Below are 27,678 nucleotides of genomic sequence, written 5' to 3'. Positions count from 1 at the left end.
CATCGACATTCATATCTAATAATATTTGATTTAACTCAACTATCTTATTGTTTATGGAATTAGCATTCCACTGTAGTAAATTAAGAGGATTACTTATACAACTCATTCTAAAAATGAAAACATAAATTCAGCCAAAATGGCTAATTTTGAAATAGTGTCTGGTGCAGATTTAATTTTCAACAGCGTGTATTTTAGTTTAGAGAAAATTGTTGTAAAATCGAAAGATTCTTTCAAGGATTTAAACAGGGAGAATAAGGTATTTCCATCTTCAGGAGTTGCTTGAGGTTGACGTTGAGTGTGACGGGGGCCCCAGCGAGAAGAAGAGGCAGCTTCATTTTGAGAGGTGGCGTTGGTATTGCTGTTTTTAAACAAAGCCGGAAACTGTGCCGAGTCTAACAAATCGGATGGACCAATTTGGTTTCTTGGAAGAATGCGATATCTTTTCTTTGCTACTGCAGCAGCCAGGGTTGGGCACTGGTTGTCCGATGATCTATGTGCACCCCCGCAGTTTGCACATTTAGCAGCAGTCATAACATTTCTGTGCGGGCAGTCTTTGGAGTCATGGTTGTTAGCACAGTGATCGCATTTTGGCACTTTATGGCAGTGCATTGCAAGATGTCCAATGCTTTGGCATCTGAAACACCTTATCACCAGATTTTTGCTTTTATATTTTTGCCAGTGCACGCGACAGTAGGCTATGGCTCGAATGTTGAGTATATTCTTGAGTACTGTTCCTTTTTTAAATGTAACAGCAAACACTGGGAGCTGAATGCTACCGCCAGCATCTGTTTTTTTCTGGAACTGTTCCACCTTTACAGTCTCAAGGCCCTGTAGAGTCAGATCTTCACGTACTTCATCGGGAGTAAGAGCGGAAGGCAGATAGACTACCATTTTCGGTCCCAATTCAGTTTTTGGGGTGTAAGTGTGAAATTCAATTCCAGCTTTTGTTATGTAATCCTTGAAAAATCCGTAATCATGTAAATTTTGAGTAAAGACTATAATTCTGTCAGTTTTATGTTTAAATTCTATTTTTCCTGTAAGTTTTGTTGCAATTAATCTGATGGATTTGGAGTGATTTTTAAATTGTGAGTACATCACTATAGGAGGCATATCGAACTTTATTTTAGGCACAGGTTGTGAGTTTGGGGCGGTACTGCTACTATAAGAGCAAGATGGACCGTTGTCTACATCGTCTTCATCATCATCAGACAATGCTTGAAATCTATTTGAAGTGGCTAATTGATATTTTAATGTTCTGGGGCTAGTCGTTGCTTTTCTCTTCTTTCCGGTATTAGCAATTTCTATGAAATCCATTTCTTCAACGGGGCGATTTGTTGTATTTGAAGCGTCACTCATATTTTCGTCTAATGCTGTTATGTACTGGGCCGGAGGCAGGCCAGTACTAATTGTAGCATTACAAACAGTAGGGCAGCTGTTAGTATTATTCATTCCACATATATTAGTTAGTAGGGTGGGGGAGTACTACTACTCCCACCACTGGACACGCCTTCACCAACACGTATCTCACCTGTCTGTTCTGATGCAAACTTGAATAAAGTTAATTAACGATAATAATTAATTATTGCGGCAGAAACACTACAAACAGCCACCACTGTTTCCAATAGCGTCAATGTTCTCTACCACGGTTGTAGGTTGAGAAAAATACAGAAATTTGTAAACTGTGAACTATTAACTAGAAAAACTACACAGAGCTCAGGTGTGTAATGCTTGCCGGTCAGAGGCCAACTGAAACCTTTATATTTCTCTTCCTATTGATGAGAATTCAACGATTTCCTTACCAAATTGTAGAGAATAGTTAGCACTATAAGTGGTATAAATGGCAATGTTTTACTGATAACAGTTAATGAGATATAGAAGGTTAAATTTTGGTGGATTTCAATTGGCTTCAAATTTCAAACCTTTATATCTCTCTTCCTATTGATGAGAATTCAACGGTTTCCTTACCCAATTGTAGAGAATAGTTAGCACTATAAGTGGTATAAATGGCAATGTTTTACTGATAACAGTTAATGAGGTTAAAATTTGGAGGTTTTTGGATTCGTTTAAATTTTAAAAACTTTGTATCTCCTTTTGTATTCATCATATTTCTCTCTCTCTCTCTCTCTCTCTCTACACCAAACTGTTTATTCTACCCTCTGATGATGGATGAAAATCCGAAACCGTTTAGGATAGAATGAGCATGCACACTACGATAAAAGATATCCAACTCTGCGGACCTCATTTTCTGCGTAATTATTCTTTTTGTTATTCTTATACTCATTTGTTTGACTTCCCTTATTTGACCTCCCTACGGTTATCTCGATATCGGAATATATGATCGACTACAATTCTACCTCTTATTTAGGATTAAAAGATATTAAAAACCATGAACGTATATGTGTATATATTTATGAGGTGAGTATATATAACGAAGAAAAAGGTAAGACAGGGCTTGTATTGTCAAATATGGTTAACAGACCGACAGACCGACCCAAAAAAAAAACCCACGCAGTTACTTATGTCTTATTTCCAAGCTTGTTACTTTAACAAGCTTGTACAAGGACGACGAATAGAAGCCCTTCTTGAAAGGATACAAAACATACCTTACCTACTTGTCTTCAACATCTTTTTCTTATTTCTACTTTTTAACGTTTCCCTGTTTTTCCAAAAGAAATCGTGTGCAAAGTTTCCAAAATCTTTTATACGCAGCTCTACTTTGGGTGTATGTTTGTGTTCGTGTTCTTTCTCTTTCAACAACTTAGACTATTACCGCCCGAAGTTTTTTTTTTTTTTCAGGGCACTACCGGCTTCCGGATTGGCTTCTCTCTCTCTCTCTCATTTCCGGATTGTTCATCACCGGACACTGAGCTGAAAGAAGTTCCTACGAAGAGAAAATCTAAGGGCCAAGCAGCTGGGGGATTCAATCCCTGGATCTCCGCATTAGGATCCCAGTATACGCTAACCACTTCCATCTATGAGTTTTCATTGTATTACATTGAAGATGTAGGGGGAGGGGGCGGAAATGACCCTCTCTAAGGGTAGACGAAACAACCTTCAATTAATTTCATTCTTATCTAAGGAATTGCATTTACCATTTCCGGCAAAAACCTATTAATACATTTTTGGCTGCTTTTATATAACTCCTTTAAAGGAAGTGGGAAGTGGTGGAAAAGTAGAAAAGTTAAAGAAAATAAAAAAAAAGGAGGGAAAAATTATTAAAGAACTTTAAAGATAAAATTCTTTTCAAAAAATTAAAAGTTACCTTTTAAAAATCAGTAATATCTTTCTACCGGTTAAGTTTATTTTTCTTTGAACTTTTCTCTTCTTTTATTTGCAAATATCGGAAAAGAGAAACACTTGTTAAAAGTGAAATAAGTCCTGCCAAAGATTCAAAGTACAAAAAAAAAAGAAAATGGAAGAAAGTTTATAAGAAAGTGTTTACATAAAGATATTAATAGAAATATATACATTTATAATCTTCTTTCCATTTATTTTTTTACAATCGTAAAATGGGGAATGATATATATATGCGATCAATTGGGTGGGAAGAAGAGAGGGGATCCCAAAGCTTCTCCTGTCTAGACAGTGATGTCAGGCAAGAGGGAAAATGGGTTGGAAAAATAACGCTACTTTGTACTTCAATAACATGGTTCATATAATTGAAATGATTCCACCCTTTAGGGTAAAAGCTAAGCCCTTGCAAAGTGATATTAATTTTAAGCATCTATTTAAATAAATAGATACAGGGATCAATTTTAGATTACAAAAAAAAGGGTCTGGTGTGAATTTTCACTTACGGGTAATTTATAGAATTAAATTTTCTCCAAAACTTAAAATTGTTTGTGATTTTTAATAAAACATAGAGCCTAACCGCGTGAATCGATTCACAAATCGTATGAAAGTGATAATCGATTCGAAATTTCATGCAGGTGTACATTTTTTGGAGTATAAGCTGTTATATATCTTAATTAACACATTGCCGACCGCATGAGTTGCAACTGAATCTTTCAATCAATCACTGACTGGATCTTTTCCAAATTACTCTCTGTGTCGCTTGAAATTGTTCTACGAGTAGATCTATTTCCTGATTTGATAATGTCTCCCATCATGGATATCAAAATTGTCATTCTGATGCATTATCAAGATGAAATTCATTAAAAGCATCTTCAATTTCCTGCTGGGACATTTTATTAAGGTCTTTTATTATATTACAAAGATACAAAAATTGTAATACTGGAATTAGTAGATGACTATGCTATCAACTGTAATCCAATATGGCGTATATTTTTTTTGGAAAATTTCATGGACCGTTTATCAGCATTATTTTTAGCAATATCTCTTTCTTTCTCATCTCCCTAATTCTTTTACTGTCTATTATTTAAAAAATATAGTGATAATATACAGGGTGAACTAGTAAGTAATGTCCATAGGCCTACTGTGTGTAGTAAGTACATCTAAAGTGGGCTTCAATGACGTATTGGCCAACTTCATATTTTCCTCTGTTCTTGAGTGACGTCATTTTAATTTTTTTTTTTCTAAAATCATTTCTTTTTTCTAATAAAAATGTTATTACTCAGAAAGTTTTAGTCCGAATTTGATTCTAATCACACGGTGAGAAAGACAGATAATTTTCCTAAAAATTGATACCCTTTTCAAAGCATAAATTATTCTCCAAACAGCCTCAATCTTCCTCCTGGATACTGGAAAAATAAAAGTAATCGAAATTTTTAAGAAAATTCATTAGGCCCTTACGTAATCATTATCAGACCTAGGTGCTGGCACTTTTTTTAGTGAAAGTTTCCTTGTCTAATGTGGACTTTCTAACGTGGTAAATCATTTTCCAGGATTCCTTTTATCTTCGTACGAGAAATTACGTTTGTTTTACAAGAAAACGTGTACACTAGCTCACAACAGTGTTAGTTATCAAGTTGTTTAATTCATTGAAAACTCTTTTAGATGGACCAGTAGTCAATTTTTAAAGTAGATTGTCTTAAAATTGCACTTAAAAAAAAAAGTTAAGGTTTATTTACATCCAACAAAGAGAAGCGGGCATCAAAATATATAAGTACGCTTATCTTACTATTTCCTTTAACTTTAAAAATAAAAATAATCATTTGTATGCAAATGAAATACATTCAACCGCCAGTAACCGCTTTTCCCTAGTATCTTGCGGGATATAGTTTAGGCATTGGTATCTATTTTGTTCACCCGCAGCTTTCGTATTGTTTTGTTATTCATGTTCATACAACTTAGTCGCGACAGCTTTCCCAGATCGGTCGTGCACTGACATTTTACAAATCTTGGGGAGATTTTCCCGAGGTGGTCGACAATGCGTTAAGGGGGAGGAAGTTAGTCCCCAAATATTTCAGACCCCTTCCACCGTACCTCTAAAAGTGTTAATATAAGAAATGGTCCCTCTAAAAACGTGTTATTAGAGTGAAAATCAAAATATATAATCTTCACGATAACAGTACTTCCTCTTAAGAGTGATATAAAGGAAGTAATAAATACATTTAATAGAATTAAAGGTGGGAAAAGTTCCTATTTCCTGTTAAAACTGAAAACTCCAACGAAGCATTGTTTATTCACCAAGCTCTTTACCAAAATGGGTACTACATCATTTAGGGGGAAAAAACCATCCCAAAACTCATTTACCCAGAATTGACAAGTGAAAAACAACTTCCGGCGTAAGCTCGTATGTTTATTGAAATGTTTTAAAATCTGCAAAACTTTTAAATTAAAACCAAATTCCCCTTTTTTTTTTTATAAAAAAAACAAAAAACGTAAATTTTTAGTACTAAGCTGGGAAAATCCTGTTATTTAAATTGAAATTTTAAAAAAATACAAAAATCTGCTGCGAACACACCCACATGACTTCCTTTTACTGAAACTGACGAATTAAATTTTCTCGTTACTCACAAAATTTTAGTAGCTTAAAATGATTAATGGTCTAAATTCAAACGCGCAGATCATGGCTATTAGATTTTCTTTTTTCTAGAAGCTTCTTAAAAAAAGATATTAAGGAAAATATACGGTCCGGTTTATGACTATGGAACTGATAGTTGGAGAATTCGAAAGAACTGCAAGCTCTATGAGTTGGTACAAAGACGTCTGCGTAACGCACTTCTTTTATAAGAGTCCGGACGAATGGAGTGGCTGGGTCACGTGGAAAGAATGGCAAGAAGACAGAATGGCGCGTAGATTAGCTTTTTGGTACACTGTTTAGTAAAGAAAAAAGAGTTGGATGACCATTGGCTCCAGGAGGTTGAGGAAGATCTAAAGTCTGCTGGAGGAGATGACTGGAGAGGAAAAGCAAGAGATAGGAATATCTGGTGTAACCTTATTAGTGAAGCCAAGGCCCACACTGGGCTGTAGAGGTACAACAAGAAGAAGAAGCTTCTTACAGCTTACTGTCCGGTGATGGACAATGTTATCTCACGAAAGAGCACTGTTCGGAGGCCGACACTTCATTGAAAAATGATCCAGCCACCAAATATAGACGCGACTTAAAATACAAAATAAAATTTAAAAAATCAAAAATACACACCTTTCATGTTCAGTTTAGCCAATCAGATCAAAGAATCCGGACAGGAAATAGTAAAATGCTCACCAACCTGCAAATAAATGGCCGCCATAAGTAAAAGTTAACCTCTAGCACAATTTTCCTCAGCGTTTTCCACTAATTAATTCAATTTTGTTGTTAAACTACTTGGCCGGGAAAGTTTTACCTTGTAGGCTTCCAAGTGGTTTGCAGTTTTACCAACCGCGCTTTGTGCTTTACCTGGTTTATTGATAGTTTATATTTATCTAAAACTTGATTGCTTTCTCAAAATTATTATTTACACACAGAATGTGATCGTGCCAGGATGTACGTTTTGAAGTTCGTATCGGAAATTTTAAGGGGCTCCTGAAAAAAGGCTTTTGAATTGATAATGCAAAGTCCTGTGCCTTTCATTATGGGTAAAAAAGCTTAACCTTAAAAAAAAAAAACGCAAAATTATAGGAAGTTTAAGCTTTATATTTCGACTCAGTGATAATAAGCTTTTGGATAACATCAAGCTAGGTCCTATGGCCAAGTTAAGCTCTGCTTTGAAGTGCCCCGTTTCAGTATGTCTTTGGATGGCACTAAAAACCGTAATAATTAATTCAATTCTAGAAAATGCAATAATTACATTGAAAAACAGCTGTAAATCTCAATGGGTTTTTCTAAAATTCATTCAAATTCTTTATTTTCTCCACGTAATCCCCACCAACTTCTAAGCCAATGTTCCATCTTCTTACGTGTCTTCTTAACCTCTAAGCGAAGAATTCTTTACGTTAAGTATGGAGATGACCCATTTTGCGATTAGTTTCCAGCGAGTGGTGAGGTCGACCATTGAAAAAGAAATTCGGTCATTCCTCTGCCATACCAGGATAGTTCCTCATCAGTGCGGGCTCACATGGGAACACTCGGCCTTAAACCCACTGAAACGTTTCCCCATTCGAAAGTAGAAATTTCCACCGCTTATATGTATAAGATATTTTCCACCTGAGGAAAATGAACTTTTCCTTCTTCCACTTCCATTCGTCTATTTTCAATAAAATATGGTATTTAGGATTTCTCTTTAATAAATTAAATTTTCTTAATATAACTTTTTTTTTCCTCAGGAATTTTCTTTCCAATAAGAAAAGCGGAAAAAGAAATTTTCTTAAATGTATTTGCAAAGAGGTTTTCTTTAATAAAAAGTGTTCATTGAAAATACTCTTTTTTTGAATGAGAAAATTCTGAATGTCGGTTTGTCGCCTTCTGGGTAATGTGAGACTCCTTCTTTGCTTTCCATCGTCGCCTAACGATTACAAAGGAAGTACCCCACACACAAGAGTTTAGCACGAAATTGGAAGACGCTTCTTTTGAAAGTTCAATCCATATGGATTAATTTCACTATTATAATTTCTCTTATTACTTTACGCAACAGCTATGGGCAGCTATTTTCGTTTAAATGAATATTCTACATCCTGTAGAACAATGTTGTATGTAACCACATCTCCATGCAGGCCATTGACTAAAAGGCAATTTATCCGGAGCCTTCAAAAAAAAAAAAGGAAAAAAGTATACTTCCGGGGCGAATTCTATTAAGAAAATTTATCACGTGATCGCAATAATTTCCGGATCTACTGGGAGAAAATAGTTATAAAAAAAAAGAAAATACACTGGGAAAGCCATTTAAAAAGTTATTCTCAATAAAAGCTATAAAACCATTTTGTGAATACCTGACGCTACTTGATCTTGATTTTAGTAGTAAAAAAATTTACTTCGGTACTGTATGTTTAGCTGTTAAAGTGGAAGCCTATTTCTAGCCACGAGTGGTACGATAAAATAACGTAACGAATAAAACGAATAGCCTTTTTTTACCACTTATTCAAATCACAATCCTCTTTCTTTGTCTCTTTTCTTTTACGACAAGATTCCTCTACTTTGTTTCTTTTATTAAATCATAAACTAGATTTTTGAGTACGCACAATTCCTAGAATTCATCACGAAACTAGGCCAGTGTTCCTTCTTATGGATAGCACTTAAATTATTATTTTTTTTAACTTGGGAGATTCTTTAAGGTCTCGGTTACCAATCTCTGCAGCATCTTCTTGGCAGAAAAAAACAAAACAAACAAGAAATCGTATCTGAAAAAAAATTATCTAATTGGCGAATTTTGATTAAGATTTTTAACTTTAAGTAGTTTTTCGTATTTTCAGTAAAGTCGAGCCTCCCAAAAAGGACACTCTCACTAGCGACCACCTCCATTTACGGCCAGTTTTTGGATTTCCCCGTTTTATCCCTATACCACTTTCTATATATAAAAGAACCTCCGTCTAACGGAGACACTCTACATAGCGACCGCGGACATTGATTTTTTGGGGAACGGATTAAATGTTTCACCTCCCACCAACGACCACCTTTTTATTAAAAGTTCGTTTGACGCGTTGATCAAACTAATTATCCCCTCTCAAGTTTTTCTGTTTTCTGGTTTTTCCTAAAGTTTCCTATATAAGCTCCACACATCTTGTACCATTTTAATCATTTTTCAATATTACTTTAGACCAGGGATAGGCAATCTTTTTCTGTAAAGGGCCACATAGGGGTATTGGTTTATTAGCGAGGGCCGCAGAAGGTTATTGGTTTATTACCGAGGGCCGCAGTATATATATATATATATTGCGGGTTCTTATTTATTAATTGTTTTTATCTATTTATAATACAGATTATTAATGAAAATGAAATTTATTAACAAATCAACAAAAAAAACGGCATTAGTTACTTTTATGAAATTGCTTCATATCTTCCTTCATCATTTTTTCTATTAAAAGCCAGACGAAATAAAAATAATGCGATTGCATTCACATTCATATATCACCATAAAATAAATAACTAGAGAAGATGCGAAAATCCGCAGCTTTGACGGCGACAACACGCTTTGTGTCGGTGTAAAAAGTCGGGTGATCTTACAAAGAAAGAGCGCGGATTACTTATAGTACAAGATTTGAACGCTGAGACAATAATTGTACTAGCGAAAATTACCAAACTTTATGTGACATAAAATTTGAAATATTTTATGATTTAAGTTTTTTATTATTTGCCGTTTTGTGCCGCGGGCCGCACTTTGCCCACCCTTGCTTAAGACGAACAATATTACTTTTTTCCGGGTATGTCTCCCAAACGAAAGTGGTTAACTCTTAACGAAGAGAAAATATATGTGTTGGAAGATTTTGCAAAAACCAAATCGAGCCATCGTCAACTTGCCGAAAGGTTTGTTCTATTTTTTTTTTTTTTTTTTTTTTTAAAGAAATTCAATTATTCTGTGAGATTGCATAATCTCTTAACAAAAAGTTAATTATATACAATTAGGTTTGGGTGTTGGAAAAACGCAGATTACCAATATTTTGAAGGACCAAGATTGAACGTACAAGGCCTGGCGTGAAAATGTCACAATTATTAATTAAGTCAATAATATGTAGTTTTTTTTGATAATTCTTTTGGATAATTAAGAAAAACTTGATGTACGAGGGTCGTTTGAAAAGTTCGTGCAAAGTCAGAGAGATAGCACTACTTGCGCGTATCGAGGTTATGTTTAGTTAGTAGCATCTCTTGGAAGAACACACACCAAGTTTCAGCCAGATCGGTCTATTTCTTTCTGTTTGGCATTCGTTTGAATCGAGGAAGTCGAGTGATTTTCAAAAAATGGACGAAAAAGAATTTCGTGTGTTGATTAAACACTACTTTATGAAAGGCAAAACGCCTCAGGAAACTAAAGAGAAGCTTGATAAACATTATGTTGACTCTGCACCTTCGATTAGAACAGTTTATAAGTGGTTTCAAAATTTTCGGAGTGGCCATATGGGCACAAGTGGCGCTGAACGTTCTGGACGCCCTGTTGAGGTTACTACTCCAGAAATCATTGATAAAATCCATGATATGGTGGATGGATGACAGAAGAGTGAAGGTGCGTGAGATTGCTAGTGCTGTGGGCATCTCGAATGAACGGGTACATAATATTTTGCATCAACATTTGGACATGACAAAGCTATCCGCAAGATGGGTGCCGCGATTGCTCACGCTTGACCAAAAACGAAATCGTGTGAAGTGTTGCAAGGACGGTTTGCAGCTGTTCCAGAAGAATTTACAGGACTTTAAGCGTCGTTTCGTCACTGTGGATGAAACATGGATACATCACTACACTCCTGAGACCAAAGAACAATCTAAACAATGGGTTACCAAGGGGGAATCTGCGCCAAAAGAGGCGATGACCGTTCCTTCGGCCGGAAAGATTATGGCGACTGTCTTTTGGGATTCGCAAGGAATAATCCTCATCGAAAAGGGTAAAACTATTACAGGTGCATATTATTCATCGTTATTGGACCGTTTGAAAACCGAGCTGCAAGAAAAACGCCCACGATTGGCCCACAAAAAAGTCCTTTTCCATCACGACAACGCACCAGCTCACACCTCAGCAGTTGTGGTCGCAAAATTAATGGAAATAGAGTTCCAACTATTCTCCAGACTTGGCTCCCTCGGACTACTATTTCTTCCCTAATATGAAGAAATGGCTGGCGGGAAAAAGATTTTATTCAATCAAGGAGGTGATTGCAGAAACGAATGGCTATTTTTCAGACTTGGACAAATCCTATAATTCGGAAGGGATCAACAAACTAGAGCAGCGTTGGATGAAGTGTATAAGCCTAAAAGGAGACTATGTTGAAAAATAAAAAAGGTTTACCCCAAAAAATTAAGTAGTTTTTATTTTTGCACGGACTTTTCAAACGACCCTCGTCAATAATTATTATTAGCTGTTTTGATCGGCAAGTTCGTTACCCGGAATCCCGAAGTGACCAGAGGCCCCCAAGCAACCGAAAAAGTATTCAAAGCTCCCAACAAATTGAGAGCAGCATGGCAAGAATTGACCGAAATTTATTAATCGAGAGAGAGAGAGAGAGAAACAATTTTTAAGACAGATTTTTGGGTATATAAATATTTTTATTTATATAATCCGATGTATTTAGGTAAAAAACGTATTGTGGATATAAGCCAAGCATATGTTTGAATTTCTCAAATAAACTAAGTTGGATTTTTTTTTTAAATAATATTTTCTAGAAATAGATTTGTAGCATACGAGCTGTGTAAAATCTCTTAATTTAAATTTTATAGCGAGCCCCAATCGTTTGTATACTATTTAGGAAGGCCCGCAAAGCTAAGGTGTATTGTTGGTTTAGTGGGTTCTACTCCTGGTCTCTAGGCCTTGGATTTTATTTAATGGTTAATATGAGAAATTTATAGTAAAGTATGTTAGGCGGTTATAGACTAGACCCGCAAAGCTAAGGTGTATTGTTGGTTTAGTGGGTTCTACTCCTGGTCTCTAGGCCTTGGATTTTATTTAATGGTTAATATGAGAAATTTATAGTGAAGTGTGTTAGGCGGTTATAGGCTAGACCCGCAAAGCTAAGATGTATTGCTGGTTTAGTGGGTTCGATTCCTCTAGGCCTTGCATTTTATTTAATGGTTAATAAAAGAAATTTACAGTTAAGCATGTTTGCTAGTTGCCTCCGTCTACGACACCTAAATTGGTAGTTGGACGTTAAGCCCCGCCAGAAAAAATTGGCGATTACTTTAATTTACTTTACTTTTACTATTTAGGAAGTTGAATTTTGGTTCATAAAACGGTGAGCTTATTTTTTCCTTAGAATGATGTTATTTTCTCTAATTTTAAAATTAATAGATTTAATAGTTTGTAAGTTGGGAATTTTATTTTTAGTAGTTTATGCGCAACACTTTTGAACCACGTATGCAACTTTGTTACTTACTACTAAAAAGAGAAGAAAACTACTTAGGCACACTAATTTTTCCATTTTTAGTAATATTTTTTCTTTCAAAGAGAAAAAAGAAAAAAAAAACCAAACTTTTAAGTTCAAACTTAGGAGTTTAGGTATTTCTTTAAAAGAGGAGGGCAGATTTCTCTTTCTCTCTCTTTTGCTCATACTTTCTGCATTATGGCAATAAAAAATATTTTTACTTCCTTCTAGGCTTGGCTACAGCGTGAACTAAAGGAGAGAGTATTTCCTTTTTGGCGGTGTGAGGCGATGGGAGTAGAGTATGAGATGCCTTGAGTTTAATGTATTCAGAGGCAATAAAAATACAGGTGGTACCAGCATCCCTTAAAGCGCGTGTTACCCCCCGTTCGGAGTGCTCTCTGCTGCTATACTTTTAAGTAAGGAGCCGGGGGGGGGGGGGGTGAAGCTACTTCGGGGTAGTTACGAAGCCTATACCAGCTATAAAGCTCTCTCTCTCTTTCTCTTGCTTGCCTAGAGTAGTTTGCCTAGCTTCTGGATGGAAAGGAGAACTTCTTCCTTCTTTTCCCTCTTCCCCTCTCCTTAAGGAGTGTAACCCAGGAACTTCTCACTAGTCTTGGACGGACGGATGGTTTGCCTAGAGAGGAGGATATCCTTTCCAGATTGGCTGTGCCATTTTTTTTTTTTTTTTCCTTGTCTTAACAGCCCGCAAACATTTGTTTCATAATTTATAAGTGTAAGGAGTGAATGGAGAGTGCGGGTGTGGTCAGAGCGGAAGTGGATGCAGTGCTAGTGTGGTCAAAGCGGAAGTGTAGGGGAATTTTAACATTCGGGCACTAACCCCACCTCACTTTTCTTGTTTAGTCGCAACAATTTAGAAATAGCTTCTTTTTTTCGCAGTCGTTCTTTTTGTTTTAACACTTTTAGGTGAACGTAAACTATAAAAGTAATACAAATTTAATATTAACTTCCTTCCTCTTTTTATAAATAAATAAATATTCATTTTTATTATTCAATTGTTTTTACTTCCGCTCATTTCTTCTTTATTTTATGCCACCGAGACTTGAGAAATATAGTTATTTATTTAACAAGTGTGGAAAGTAGTACTTTTCCTCACGCGAGGCAGGGTTTGCACGCACGAGCGAGCGAAGCTAGGCGAGTGCAAGTGCGAATTGCCGAGTGTGAGGAAAATACTTTACACTCGAGTTAAATATTATATTTTTTTCTGCAACCATTAGGGTTATTAACTAAAAAAAAAAAAAAAAAAAAACTAAACAGGAATCACTAGAATCCATTTTAAATTTCTATAAGGTAACACTATAACCTTTTTAACTGTTATAATTAAAAATATCTAATTATTTATTAAAATATTATTTTTATTTCTATATTTCTTTCAATTTTTATCTTATTTTTTTAATATTCGTTTTTTAATTATTTAGATAAAATAAATTTAAATAAGTTATTAAAGTTTTACAGAAAATATTTAATAACAAAACTTCTTATATCGAGGAAGCACAATAAAGTTTTTCCACTCACTAGTGAGGAAAGTGACACTAATGGGAATTTTTCCCCACTAGTGAGGTAAAGTTGGGCGTTACACAGCTGATTTTAATTGAGTAATGAGAACATTCCTACATGGTTGCAGAAAAAAGTTTATTTCTCTTGATTTTACGCTGGAGTGTGGACTTGACATTACTTTGTCTTTACCACTGTTGAAGAAAATATTGGGTTGTCAAGTATGATATGGAGCAAACGAATTGCACATAATTGAATTCGATTTTTTTTCCAATAAAAACTTTTTATTTTTAATCGAAAGTATGCACCCATATTATCGATACACTTTTGCCATTTTAGAGGTAACTCATTTATTCCTTTGCTGTAGAAGCCTGGATAACGGGAGTCGATGAACTCTTGAAACGCCATTTTGACAACCTGTGCGGAATTGATTTTTTTTTTCAGATAAAAAAGTTGTTTAAATTTTGAAAGAAATGATAGTCAGAGGGGGGGGGCAAGGTCTGGCGAGTACGGTGGGTGACGGAGAGTTTCCAACTTCAACACCCTTTGTAGCCTTTGGACACGGTCATTCGTGCGGCATATGGTCGAGCTTTGTTGTGCAGGAGAATTGGAGTCATCCGATTAAAGAATTTTGGCTGTTTAATCGAAAGATTTCTCATCATTTCGTCTAGTTGATAACAGTAGACATCCGCCGTGATCTGATCGGTCGGCCAGGTTCAATAAAGCTTTGGTGGATGACGACACCTGAGCCAGACCACCAAACAGTGACAATATTATAATTATGAGAAATTTTCTTTGCTGAACTTATTGTACGTACTCGTATTAATCTACTACATCCTTTATAGGTGCTGCAGGTTTTTTCTTTTCCTTTTTCTCCTGCATTCTTATCCTGCTCATCTTAACCTTTCTAATTAACACTGTTATGAAGATGAATATATTGGTTTCGTGACCGTAAATTGTTAAACTTAGGATGGATGATTTGCGAGGAATCGGTCAAATAAAACAACTCGTCTTTTTGCCAACGTTTCGACAAATATATTGTCCTCTTCAGGGTCTGGATATTACAAATACAAAACAATTTACACAGTCAGTAACGTAGAAACATAAAATTTAATTATAAAAAATTTATTGTATTTTACTGTTTACTTTTGTATTACTGATTTTTACTGTTTTTTTCTACGTTACTGACTCTCTAAATTGTTTTGTATTTGTAATATCAAGGCCCTGAAGAGGACAATATATTTGTCGAAACGTTGGCAAAGAGACGAGTTGTTTTATTTGACCGATTCCTCGCAAATCATCCATCCTAAGTCCTACTGTTATGAAGGTTACAATGTTTTGTACATCATCATCATCATCATCATAATCCATCCTCTTCTAGCGTCTAGGCTGTGTTGAGGCCTTACATAAACTTTTCCAATCACTCCTATCCCTGGCCAGCTCCTTCCCCTTCTTCAACAGGTTCTCTACTTATTTCTTCTTCCCATGTCCTTCGAGGGCGGCCTAGGCGTCGTCTTCTTCCTTCTATACGTGCTTATTCGTACACTACCCTAGAAATTCTATTATCTGCCGTTCTCATATACATGACCGAACCATCTGAGTTGTGATTCCTTTTGATAATCTCTATGGCCAGTTCACAATGTCCAGGTCTCTTCTCACTGTTCCATTCCTGCATTCTATCTCTCTTCGTTTTCCACTAAAATCTTTCTTAAATAGCGTATTTCCATCGCTTGGAGTTGGCTCCGATGTCTTCTCTTAGTTAGAGTCCACGTATTCACTAGAGTAAGATAGAATCGGTAGGAAAACGGTTTTAAAAACAGCGACTTTGACTCGCGCAGAGACTTCTTTCTTTCCTATAAAACTGTTTCTGGTCGCGTGGCGAAAAAAACCTTCCTGCCGCACCTATTCTTTCGCTTATCTCTTCGTCCATTCTTCCTTCTTCACTTAGATGGGCACCCAGGTATTTAAACCCTTGTTTTGTACATTATACTGCATTTATTTATTTTTTGTATATATTTTTATTGAAATAAACATTTATTCTATTCTATTTTATTCTATTCCATTCTTTTTCTGTTCTTTTCTATTCTATTCTATTCTTTTCTTTTCTATTCTATTCTTTTCTATTCTATTCTATTCTATTCTATTTTTTTTCTATTCTATTCTATTCTTTTTCTGTTTTTTTTCTATTCTATTCTTTTCTATTCTATTCTATTCTATTCTATTTTTTTTCTATTCTATTCTATTCTTTTTCTGTTTTTTTCTATTCTATTCTTTTCTATTCTATTCTATTCTATTCTATTTTTTTTCTATTCTATTCTATTCTTTTTCTGTTTTTTTCTATTCTATTCTATCCTATTTTTTCTATTTCTTTCTATTCTATTCTATTCTATTTTTTTCTATTCTATTCTATTCTTTTTCTGTTCTTTTCTATTCTATTCTTTTCTATTCTTTTCTTTTCTATTCTATTCTCTTTTTTCTATTATATTTTATTCTATCCTATTTTTTTCTATTCTATTCTATTCTATTTCTTTATCGGTAATATTTCTCCAGAAAAATTACAAATCGATCTAGAAAACTTTCTGGGAAAGCACTTAAGATAGGCTATCCCCTCTAAGGTACCCTCCACTATGCTTGTTTTGTTTTATGAAAGGGACTTAAATATCTTGATAAAAGGGGGATGTAACAAATAACTGATATTTTTTTTACTCATTTGATATTTTATCTAAACTTGGCATTTACATTTAAGAAAATTCTTCTAAGAAAAATCATTGTTGAGGTGTAAGTGAAAATGTTCCCATAAATCAGCGGGATAAGGGGAAGTCATGTGAGGATCCACATCAGCTTATTTCCCCTCCTTTGTTCGTTGAGTTTTTCTGCAAGGGTAGGGGGGGAGACTTTAATTCTTCTCTTTTATTGTCAACGTAGCAGCAGCCGTTTCTAGTTGTTCTGCAATAAGTGTCAGGCTGTTGGAGTGCATAGCTGGGAGAGAGGGGGGAAATTCATCATGAAGACCAAATCCTGGAAGAAGAATAATCCTGGGAGTTTCAGGGGTGTACAGTTATTGTACTACTACGTATGCATGATCTGTGCTTTTACAATGCTACGGCTTACATATGTGTTTTCTACATTCTTCAGGATGGATTTTTTTCCTGCACCTAAAGTAGCCCTCTTTTTACAGACACAATAATACGAAAATAGTTTGGGATGGTGGTGGAGAAGAAGCGGATAGACTTATCTTCTAACTTGACTCTTGTATTGGAATGTACTTCTTCCAAACCCCTCAGTGCTGGAATACCTCTAGTTCTTGAGGAATAACAACATTGGTTTGGGGGTAGCCTTGGGGCTTTACCCGCTTGGTTCTAGAAAGTGAAGTAAGAAGCAACAACAGTACCAAGTAGATGTAAGGATGGTGAATGGGAGGGGTTTCAGCTACTTACTGAACTGAATGGTTCAGATTGTAGGTTGAATTAATTTTCTTTCACTGTACTCGCTTTTTTCCGATCTCTTTCGAAATACTTTTCTTTTATTAGTTTTTCACTTAGGGACTTTGAACATGCGGTGCTTTTCTTATCCCTCCTAACCCCACCCCCAAAACTCCTGTAACTTAAGTCCTTTTTATCAACTTGTTTTTTCCTTTTTATAGGACAATGCACTTTGAGCTTTTTTTATTTTTTTATACTTTCCCAAATTAAGTAAGGAAAAAGAAAACATCGCGGTCATGCCAAATTTATATAAATTGAATTTTCATCATAAACTTTCCATTTTGAGAACCCCTATTCGATGTTCGATCTAATTCGATTATTTAATTCGATCTCAAGACTTGCGCTTGCTAGTAGGATAGGAATAAAGAGAAAGAAAATCGATATTCAAAAGGGAAAAGTTAGAGAGAGATGGCCGGCGAAAAGGGAGAAAGAAGCTTTCTTTTTTTTTTGTTTACTTATAAAAAATTTATACACGTCAGGTGGTGAAATTCAAGAAGTAAGTGTAGTGTACTGAAGGGAATATGGGAAAGTGTTGCCAACCTACATTCATACATACAATATTGTCGTAGAAGAGTTTTTTTTTATACATTTTTTGGAGTGGAATGGGGGGAGGGGGAAACAACAACAAAAAAAACAATTGGTTCTAGTTGATGTTGACGTTGTATTTATCTAAAACTTGTAGAGTGAGGATTTTAGTTTTCTGATCGGTCAGAGGTCGCCATAACCCATACCAAGGGGGGAGGGGGGCCATGAGTAGTGGTTACTGTTCTCCCATGTACCGGGGGTTATCAGGGTCAGTAGTACATTCGGGTGAAACCCTGTTCAGCGTGTGTATATATACGTACGAACACATACACTTAACGCGAGTAGAAAATGTACATGACACTATGGTGAAAAAGAGGCTTTTGGGATTTGTCTGTGTGTGTGTGTGTGTGTGTGTGTGTGTGTATGTGTGTGTGTATGTGTGTGTGGGTGTGCATAGTTGTCATGGTAACCTATTCCTCAACTCCTCAGTTGGATCCCACTGTTATATAAATAACAACTCATTGCTATGTGTACACTGGGTTCGAGGGAGTGTTTCTATATTCTTTATTCTATTTCCGTTACATTATACACGACAAATGTCTGCACACAAAACATATATATATATATATATAAAAATCACGTAATACTACAAAAATGTACTGTATGTTTTGTAGCCAACCCACCAACTCTTCGAATTACCAATTATAGTAAAGAAGTGTATTTCTTAGACAGAAATAATGCCAATTTTTTTTTCAGGCAGGCTTTACGTCCAACTACCACAAATTAGGTGTCGTGGACGGAGGCGACTAGCAAAAATATTTTACTACAAAGCTCTCATATTAACCATTAAATAAAATCCAAGCCCTAAGACCGGGGGAATCGAACCCACTAAACCAACAATACATCTTAGCTTTGCGGGTCTAGTAACTTACCCACTCGGCTATTGTGACGACTGTTTCCTATACAATATTCAATGGAATAGAACTAGAAACAAGATAAGGGCCCATGCTGTTTATTGCTTTTTTTTACGCTTCATGAATATACTTTTTCTGTATTTTTAAATATAGTAATATTATTATTATTGTTACTAAGATTAAGATTTAAAAGGGTTACAAATAGGGCTCCAAATGTTTTGCAACAATTTACGTAATTAAATATTTTTTGCGAAGTGTGGGGCTCTATCAAGCGCTCTATAATTAGAATTATAATTAACCGACTACAAACACTCCAATCCAAAATTCTTCGCTGTATCACTAAAGCTCCATTTTAGTTAAGTTTCCTACCAAACCATTCACAAAGATGTTCAATGTTCCTTTTGTACGCGACCTCATCACATCTCGGTACAAAAAATTTCATATATATCTCTCTCTTTCCACTACAGTCCATTAATCCAAAAACGTTCTTCCCGCTCCATTCCTGGGAATCCCCAAAGAAGACTGAGACGACGTTGGCCAAGAGATCTACTGATGGAGTAAAATTGATGTATAATTTTTACTTTGTAAATGTGTAAATATCCCTCTCTCCTCTCATTCAGTCACTATTCTCACTCAGCGCTATCACCTTGCTAATTACTCTCATCTCGCTCATCTCAAGTTATCACATTCATAATCTATCGCCTGCATATTTCTCATTCCTCATTGCTTGACAATATCCGGTTAAGATACTAGACCCGCAAAACTAAGAAGTATTGTTGGTTTAGTGGGTTCGATTCCCCAGTCTCTAGGTCTTGGATTTTATTTAATGGTTAATAAAAGAAATTAATAGTAACATATGTTTGCTAGTCGCCTCTGCCCACGACTCCTAATTTGGTAGCTGGACGTACAGCCCGCCTGGAAAATTTGGCATTATTTCTGTCTAGGATTGTCAGTGGGACAACTGCTCCTCTCTTGTGGTCATCTTTTCCCTTCAAATCAAATTTAGGTTTAACTTAGATTTTAAAATAATTACAAAACTATAGCGATTTGGTCCTAAATCAAGCTCTAGCATAAACCCTTTTGGCGTCTGCAGAGAAAATTACGGAAAACTTGGAAAAGCCTTTGGTATTTGGTAAATACTGTGTGGCGGGGTGGTCCTCTCTATTTAATGGGCAGTGTAAAATGGCTTCTAGACTTTTCTGAAAATTTGAAAAAGGGTGGGGAGGAGGAAAAACGATAAATATTACAATAGACATGCTGCTACAGAATTTTCTTCTCATTGTATCTTCAATCTAACAAAAAGTTGCGAGAAAATATGAGAGTGCGTATCTCAAAACTGTCCTTATAAATAGTAAATGAAGTGTAAAGGATTCTTTTGATCGATGCCATGACGTATATGTATTTGCTGTTGTTTCCGGTGAACAGAATTTACGACAGAAAGGGGAAATCCAATCCTACCAATCGAAAATCCTATACACCACCGGTTAAACCACCTTTCTTACCTTAGCAACCCAGTGTCTATGACCCTCGAAAATCCCTTTCTTTTTTTGACCAATCCTTATTCCGTTCCTCCCAGTTCGATTTCGTACGCAACTGCCCTTCCCTTGTGGCCTTTCCGGAGGCCCCCCACCTGATCTTATGATAAAAAAAGGGTGAATCCTTCGTATTCATTTCATCGGTATCCTGAATTAGCCGACTCCAACGGTGGATGGCCCTCATTCAATTCTTTTAATTCAGTCTGTCTATGTATTATACGCAATATTATTTACTTATTGGCAGGTCTAAATTAACTAATAAAAAAATAAATGAAATAAAATGAAGAGGCTAGCTGCTCGCCATTTAAATTTTATATAATCAATAAAAGAAGAATCCCTTTAGGGGATTTATACAGTGCAGGTAACATAAAAAAAACAAAAAAAAAAAAATACTTGGCATCCTGTTGTTTATAAAATATATAGAGAAAAAATGGATAAATTGTATCTGAAAATAAAGTTAATAAATAATATAAGACTGGCAGAATATTCTCCGCTTGTTCTTTACATTCTAGTGTAGATAAGGAAATTGCGATTACGTCAATTTTCCATTTTTTAGAGTAAACCCGGAAATACCCGGGTTTTGAAACCTCCCTCACTACTTTGGATAAAGTCTAGTTATCGGAAAATGTTCTAAGGTTACGAGGGTCGTTTGAAAAGTCCGTGCAAAGTCAGAGAGATAGCACCACTGGCGCGTATCGAGGTTATGTTTAGTTAGTAGCATCTCTTGGAAGAACACACACCAAGTTGCAGCCAGATCGGTCTATTTCTTTGTTTTTGGCATTCGTTTGAATCGAGGAAGTCGAGTGATTTTCAAAAAATGGACGATAAAGAATTTCTTGTGTTGATTAAACACTACTTTATGAAAGGCAAAACGCCTGAGGAGACTAAAGAGAAGCTTGATAAACATTATGGTGACTCTGCACCTTCGATCAGAACAGTTTATAAGTGGTTTCAAAATTTTCGGAGTGGCCATATGGGCACAAGTGACGCTGAACGTTCTGGACGGCCCTGTTGAGGTTACTACTCCAGAAATCATTGATAAAATCCATGATATGGTGGATGGATGACAGAAGAGTGAAGGAGCGTGAGATTGCTAGTGCTGTGGGCCTCTCGAATGAACGGGTACATAATATTTTGCATCAACATTTGGACATGACAAAGCTATCCGCAAGATGGGGGTGCCGCGATTGCTCACGCTTGACCAAAAACACGAAATCGTGTGAAGTGTTGCAAAGGACGGTTTGCAGCTGTTCCAGAAGAATCCGCAGGACTTTAAGCGTCGTTTCGTCACTGTGGATGAAACATGGATACATCACTACACTCCTGAGACCAAAGAACAATCTAAACAATGGGTTACCAAGGGGGAATCTGCGCCAAAAAAGGCGAAGACCGTTCCTTCGGCCGGAAAGATTATGGCGACTGTCTTTTGGGATTCGCAAGGAATAATCCTCATCGACTATCTGGAAAAGGGTAAAACTATTACAGGTGCATATTATTCATCGTTATTGGACCGTTTGAAAACCGAGCTGCAAGAAAAACGCCCACGATTGGCCCACAAAAAAGTCCTTTTCCATCACGACAACGCACCAGCTCACACCTCAGCAGTTGTGGTCGCAAAATTAATGGAAATAGGGTTCCAACTCGTTTCACATCCCCCCTATTCTCCAGACTTGGCTCCCTCGGACTACTATTTGTTCCCCAATATGAAGAAATGGCTGGCGGGAAAAAGATTTTATTCAAACGAGGAGGTGATTGCAGAAACGAATGGCTATTTTTCAGACTTGGACAAATCCAAGTCCAAAATTCGGAAGGGATCAACAAACTAGAGCAGCGTTGGACGAAGTGTATAAGCCTAAAAGGAGACTATGTTGAAAGAAAAATAAATAAGGTTTACCCCAAAAAATTAAGTAGTTTTTATTTTTGCACGGACTTTTCAAACGACCCTCGTATATCGGTACAAATATGTGTGTGTGTTTGTTTACAAAATACAAAACGCAGGAAGCTGGTATTGATATCTTTAGTCTTCCTGAAGGGCACTCGAGTATATAAATTGGTCATCAAAAATCTTTTTTTCAGCACTAACTTTTTGGGGATTGTTCCACTTATTGTTTAAAACTGATTGTTACACTGATGTTAAATCTCGAAATCCATAAGATCTGTCAAGATTGGGTGTTTTTTCAACGTTTCCCTTTTGCGTGCAGTTTTTTTTTTGACGATCAACTCTTACTACAGCTGTCCTAATGCACAGTTTTAATCAGATTTTACGAGGATTGGCCAGAAAGCGACCGCGATCTATTGTGATGATACCCGCTAATAGGGAGCACTTTCTTGAGTCTTGTTTTTCTTCTAAGACCAAGCTGTTCTCATTTCTTATTCCGGTCAGAGAGAGACTTTGAAAGCTTAGATCGCCAGTGTTAGGGGATTCAGTGACGTCGCCAAGACGGAGAAAGAGATGGGAAAACCGGGGGTGTATGAACGGAGCTAAATCGAGGACTGATATTTTTCGATCATCCAAGGTACGAAAGCTTCAACCTTTCAGCCAGAGCTAGTTCACCATATAGCTTCTTGCTGCCGAGTCGAGGAGAAATAATTAATTACTCGGATAGCAAGGTGTACTTACACGCCATCTTATGAAGTCTATTAATAGCTGCTGGAATGGGGGAGAATGCTTAAGAACTTCTGCCGGAAATTGCTAGCCCTTGGAGGGGTGGGGGGGTGGGGTGGCTGCCCCTCTAATCCACACAGATGTTGGTTTGTCTCAACTTATATTCTAAATATTTTTTCTAAAGAAATTTAAAATAATGGCACTGCTCTGAGAGGGGGTCTGAGGAGGACAGAAATCATTTCTTTTCGCATTTTTCGAATCCTGAGGTCCTCAAAATAAATACTTCCGCTAAAAACTCAAAAATATGACCTTAATATTGTTCTCATCCGGTCAATGAAAGTAACCAAAAAAAAAAATTAAACTATTTAGAAATGTAACGAAAATTACAAACAAGAAATGAATAACAGCTCCTAGTTTGTAACTGTGACTATACGGTGGGGGGGGGGGGGTGAAGAGGAAGAATAATTCCAAAATATTAAAACACACACTCGGGCGCCACGGTAGCCGAGCGGTTAAGATACTAGACCCGCAAAGCTAAGATGTATTGTTGGTTTAGTGGGTTCGATTCCCTGGTCTGTAGGCCTTGGGTTTTATTTAATGGTTAATATGAGAAATTTATAGTAAAAGAATGTTAGGTGGTTATAGGCTAGACCCGCAAAGCTAAGATGTATTGTTGGTTTAGTGGGTTCGATTCCCCAGCTCTAGGCCTTGGATTTTATTTAATGGTTAATAAAAGAAATTTATAGTAAAAGTATGTTAGGCGGTTATAGGCTAGACCCGCAAAGCTAAGATGTATTGTTGGTTAGTGGGTTCGATTCTCAGTCTTAGGCCTTGGATTTTATTTAATGGTTAATATGAGAAATTTACAGTAAAGTATGTTTGCTAGTCGCCTCCGTCCACGACACCTAATTGGTAGTTGGACGTTAAGCCCCGCCTGAAAAAAATAGGCGATTACTTTACTATTTTTTTACTTTTATTAAAACACACATCTGCAACGAATTAATACTATATTATTTTTAATATTTGGAACTGGTACACAGACAGATGTTTGTGCATCGCTCTAAAAATACATCGTCACTAAATATAAACAGAAAATCTAGTTCAAGTACGTCCATTTTGTTAATTTTAGCCAATAAACTGTGAAATAGTAAAGTAAATATATCTGGTGAGAAAATATTCTCTGGCTCAATAAATTATTGCCTATTATGAATGAGTGTCACTGATTTGTGTGAGAAGAACTCTTTTCTTCGTTGGTACATATATTCACTCATTTCCGCTAAAAAGAATAGTACATTGGTGAAATCAAGTTATCTACCGGAAATAACCTTGAGCACGAAGAAATTACTTCTTTTTTTAAAAAAGCGAAGATTTTGCGCACAATGTTTATGTAAAGTGTACCTGGCTCAAAAAAAAAAAAAACGATTAGTTGCACTAAGTTTTAACTTCTCAAAATTTCTCCTATGCAGTCAAAAATCACTCAACAGGTGGTTGCTCATTAATGGTGGTATTATTTTAATGTTTCCAGAGGTTTTTCTTGAACATTGCATTCACTGATCGTACTGATAGGATGGACTGGCGGTAGCCCTTTTTGATATGATGTGCCTTTACAAATTGTTTAGTGTGACAATTATAATGGTTTTATGAATTCAGAGTCGGAAAAATACTTATTTATTACACAAGAGAGAAAAGTTTATTTATTTTTTTCAGGCAGGCTTTACGTCTAACTACCAATTAGGTGACGTGGGAGGAGGCGACTAACAAACATACTTTACTATAAATTTCTCATATTAACCATTAAATAAAATCCAAGGCCCAAGACAGGGGAATCGAACCCACTAAACCAACAATACATCTTAGGTTTGCGGGTCTAGCCTATAACCACCTAACATACTTTTACTATAAATTTCTCATATTAACCATTAAATAAAATCCAAGGCCTACAGACCAGGGAACCGAACCCACTAAACCAACAATACATCTTAGCTTTGCGGGTCTAGCCTATAACCGCCTAACATACTTTACTATAAATTTCTCATATTAACCATTAAATAAAATCCAAGAGCTAGACCAGGGGAATCGAACCCACTAAACCAACAATACATCTTAGCTTTGCGGGTCTAGTATCTTAACCGCTCAGCTACCTGTGTACCGCTTCGACTAAAATTGGAAAAGTTTATTTAATAACTAAGTATTTTTAAGTAGTACTTGCGGAAAGTGATCACTTCCTTTCCCCCCAAATTTGTCTTATCATATTCAGTATTTTTGTGAACCAAATAAAAAAAAAAAAGGTAAAATAATTACAACCAATTATCCCTGATATCAATGGGAAATTAATTAAAAATTAAACTGTGCACATTTTTCAGAGATATATGTTACAAGTTGAAATATTGAAATGAATGGGAGGGCGTGCGTCCCCCCCCCCCAAAAAAAAGTGAAGGACTTAATTGGACCAGTTCCAAGGTATAGGGACCACCCTACAAAAAAAAATTTCCAACTCATACCATCAACGTATAATAATATTCTTTGCCCTATTTTATTTTTTATTGTGATTTTTTATTAATTTTTACTTTTTAATTTGCTCCAAAAGTTTTCCTCTTTTATTTATTTATACGATCTTTGGGTAAATTAAATTATTTTTTTATTGTTAAAATATTACGTGAAAATATGTATGGAACAATTCTTACTAACACACAGTTTGAATAAAAGAAAAAAAAATCCCTTATACTGAAATAACATTTTTAAAAATCCTTTTCTAAATTGAAATTATTGATCTTCATTTATTAATTAATGTAAAATGATTTGAGGAAAATCGTAGGGGACTTCCGGTTTATATGGTGGCATTTGAAATTGGAAATTTCATTTGTAAGGCAATGATTTTGGTTTGCAAAATGTTCTCTCGTTCCAGACAACACTTTTCAACACATTGGAACATAAAAATCTAAAGGCTAAGCAGCCTGGATTCGAACCCGTGATCTCCGCTAAGGATCTTCGCTAAGCATTCACCTAATAAACCCTCCCTAAACGCTCGAATACTATTAAAGGCAAATATCAGTTCACAGTTCAGTCAAATTCTAAATTTGGATTAAAGAAAATTTAATTACGAAAATCTCAAAAAAAAAGAGTACCGGAAGTGGCGCCATTATTGAATGTATTATTTTTTTTTTGAGAAATTTTCTCATTCTCTTTGTAAATTTTTTTTGACGTGAATATGTCTTTAAATTTGCTATCATATGGAGGCAATCCAAAAAACCTAATGATAACAAAATCGGGGGATACAGTTTAGTTTCGAATCGATTGTCTACATCCAAAATTAAGTTAGACCACTGGATAGCTAAAGGATCAAAGAATTCATTACGATAAGCGAGGACTGTGACGCATCGCGCGCGGTAGAGGGGAAAGCGCCGCCATTTTGAGATCATTTTGCTGCGTATCGAGATTTGCAATTAGTATAACTTTTGACTCGTTAGAAGCTACGATGTTCGTTTAAGTTTTAATCGTCAGCTGACGTCACAATCTATCTATTGTATACAAAACAGCGTAAAATAGTGACAGTGAATTGTAATAAGGTGTTAGAATAAAAAAAATATTATCAAAAATATATAATGTCGGCCTATACGCGACGAAAAGTCAAAACCAAATACAGAGATCTTATACGGTTGGAAAGGGCTTCTCAAGAACAATCGAATGGTACTAATAAAACACCATATGACCGAGTCAAGCTGTGCCGGGAACGTAAAAGAATGAATGCGGCCCTGGCGGATCAACGACGACGGTGTCAGTGTACGTCTGCTGCTGGGGCCGGTTGAAATTATGCATGTGGATGATGAAATCGCTTTTACATCCACAACGGACTGTATAGGCATAGATTTTGTGCGATCGTCGATTATGAAGACACATTGGGCAGCAGCTAGTGCACGTTTTACTACGACGTTTGTAAACAATCTATTCGGACATAAGTATGATGTGTGTGATCGTCTATTGTTTCTGCGCTCATTGAAGCTAACAAAAGAAAAACACTTACCGCTGCTTAATAATAGTATATTATTATTACAATATTTTATTATAAAAAATATAACCCGTTACGTAAACGTATTCACGTGCAACACACGGCCGTGTCCATGACAATGCCACAGTTTTTTTTATTTGAATAATTTTGGTGGCCATTTTGAGGTGTAAGTTACGTAATAGTCGTAACCGGAAGTCGTGTGAGTGTCCACATAAGATTGTTAATTTATTGGTACTTTTACTTTTTTTCATGTATTTAATAAATGTATTTTAAAAAATACGTATAATTTAGATAAATAGTTGTTTTACTCTTCTTTATTTGTCAGAACAGTTAATTGCCACTGGTTGTTGTAGCATTTAACGTGCTCTAACTGGTACCTTGAATAGTTCCACTATCTAGGACAAACTAGTGCAGGACGTTTCCTCTGCACTAATTAACCCAATAAAACTATTGGGTTAACTATGCGGTTAACTATTGTAATACTCCCCAAGTTATATCGCTAGTTGGAAATTATTGTCAAGTTTTTGGAGCTTTCTTAGAACAATCAATAAGTTCTTGGAAGATTTTCTAAATTTTGTAATTTACGTTCGAGTGTGTGACTTCATGCGTCATACCTTTTCTAGATCATACAATTCAATGATATACGCTGACACATTTCGACGGCGATCTCACTACTTCCTGTTCTAGCCGAAATAGGAAAAGCGAAACAACGTTAAAGATTTGAAAAAAAAAAATGAAATTGAAACAACTGGGCTGACCAAAAATTAAAAAAAATTATTTC

At 35.9% G+C, this 27,678-nt stretch overlaps 1 protein-coding gene and 1 long non-coding RNA gene across 3 annotated transcripts in view; one reads left to right on the top strand and one right to left on the bottom strand.

The window, feature by feature from the left end:
* Positions 1 to 27,678, top strand: part of LOC141457226 (limbic system-associated membrane protein-like) — a 168,541-nt gene that overhangs the window by 75,837 nt on the left and 65,026 nt on the right. The window lies entirely within an intron of this gene.
* Positions 1 to 27,678, bottom strand: part of LOC141457228 (uncharacterized) — a 116,133-nt gene that overhangs the window by 34,836 nt on the left and 53,619 nt on the right. The gene's annotated exons all lie outside the window — the stretch shown is intronic.

This window comes from Rhodnius prolixus, unplaced genomic scaffold, assembly GCF_049639745.1.
Source record: "Rhodnius prolixus isolate KJV_2025 unplaced genomic scaffold, Rpr scaffold_10, whole genome shotgun sequence".
NCBI classification, from domain to species: Eukaryota; Metazoa; Arthropoda; class Insecta; order Hemiptera; family Reduviidae; genus Rhodnius; species Rhodnius prolixus.
This window is presented reverse-complemented; position numbering and strand designations above follow the sequence as displayed.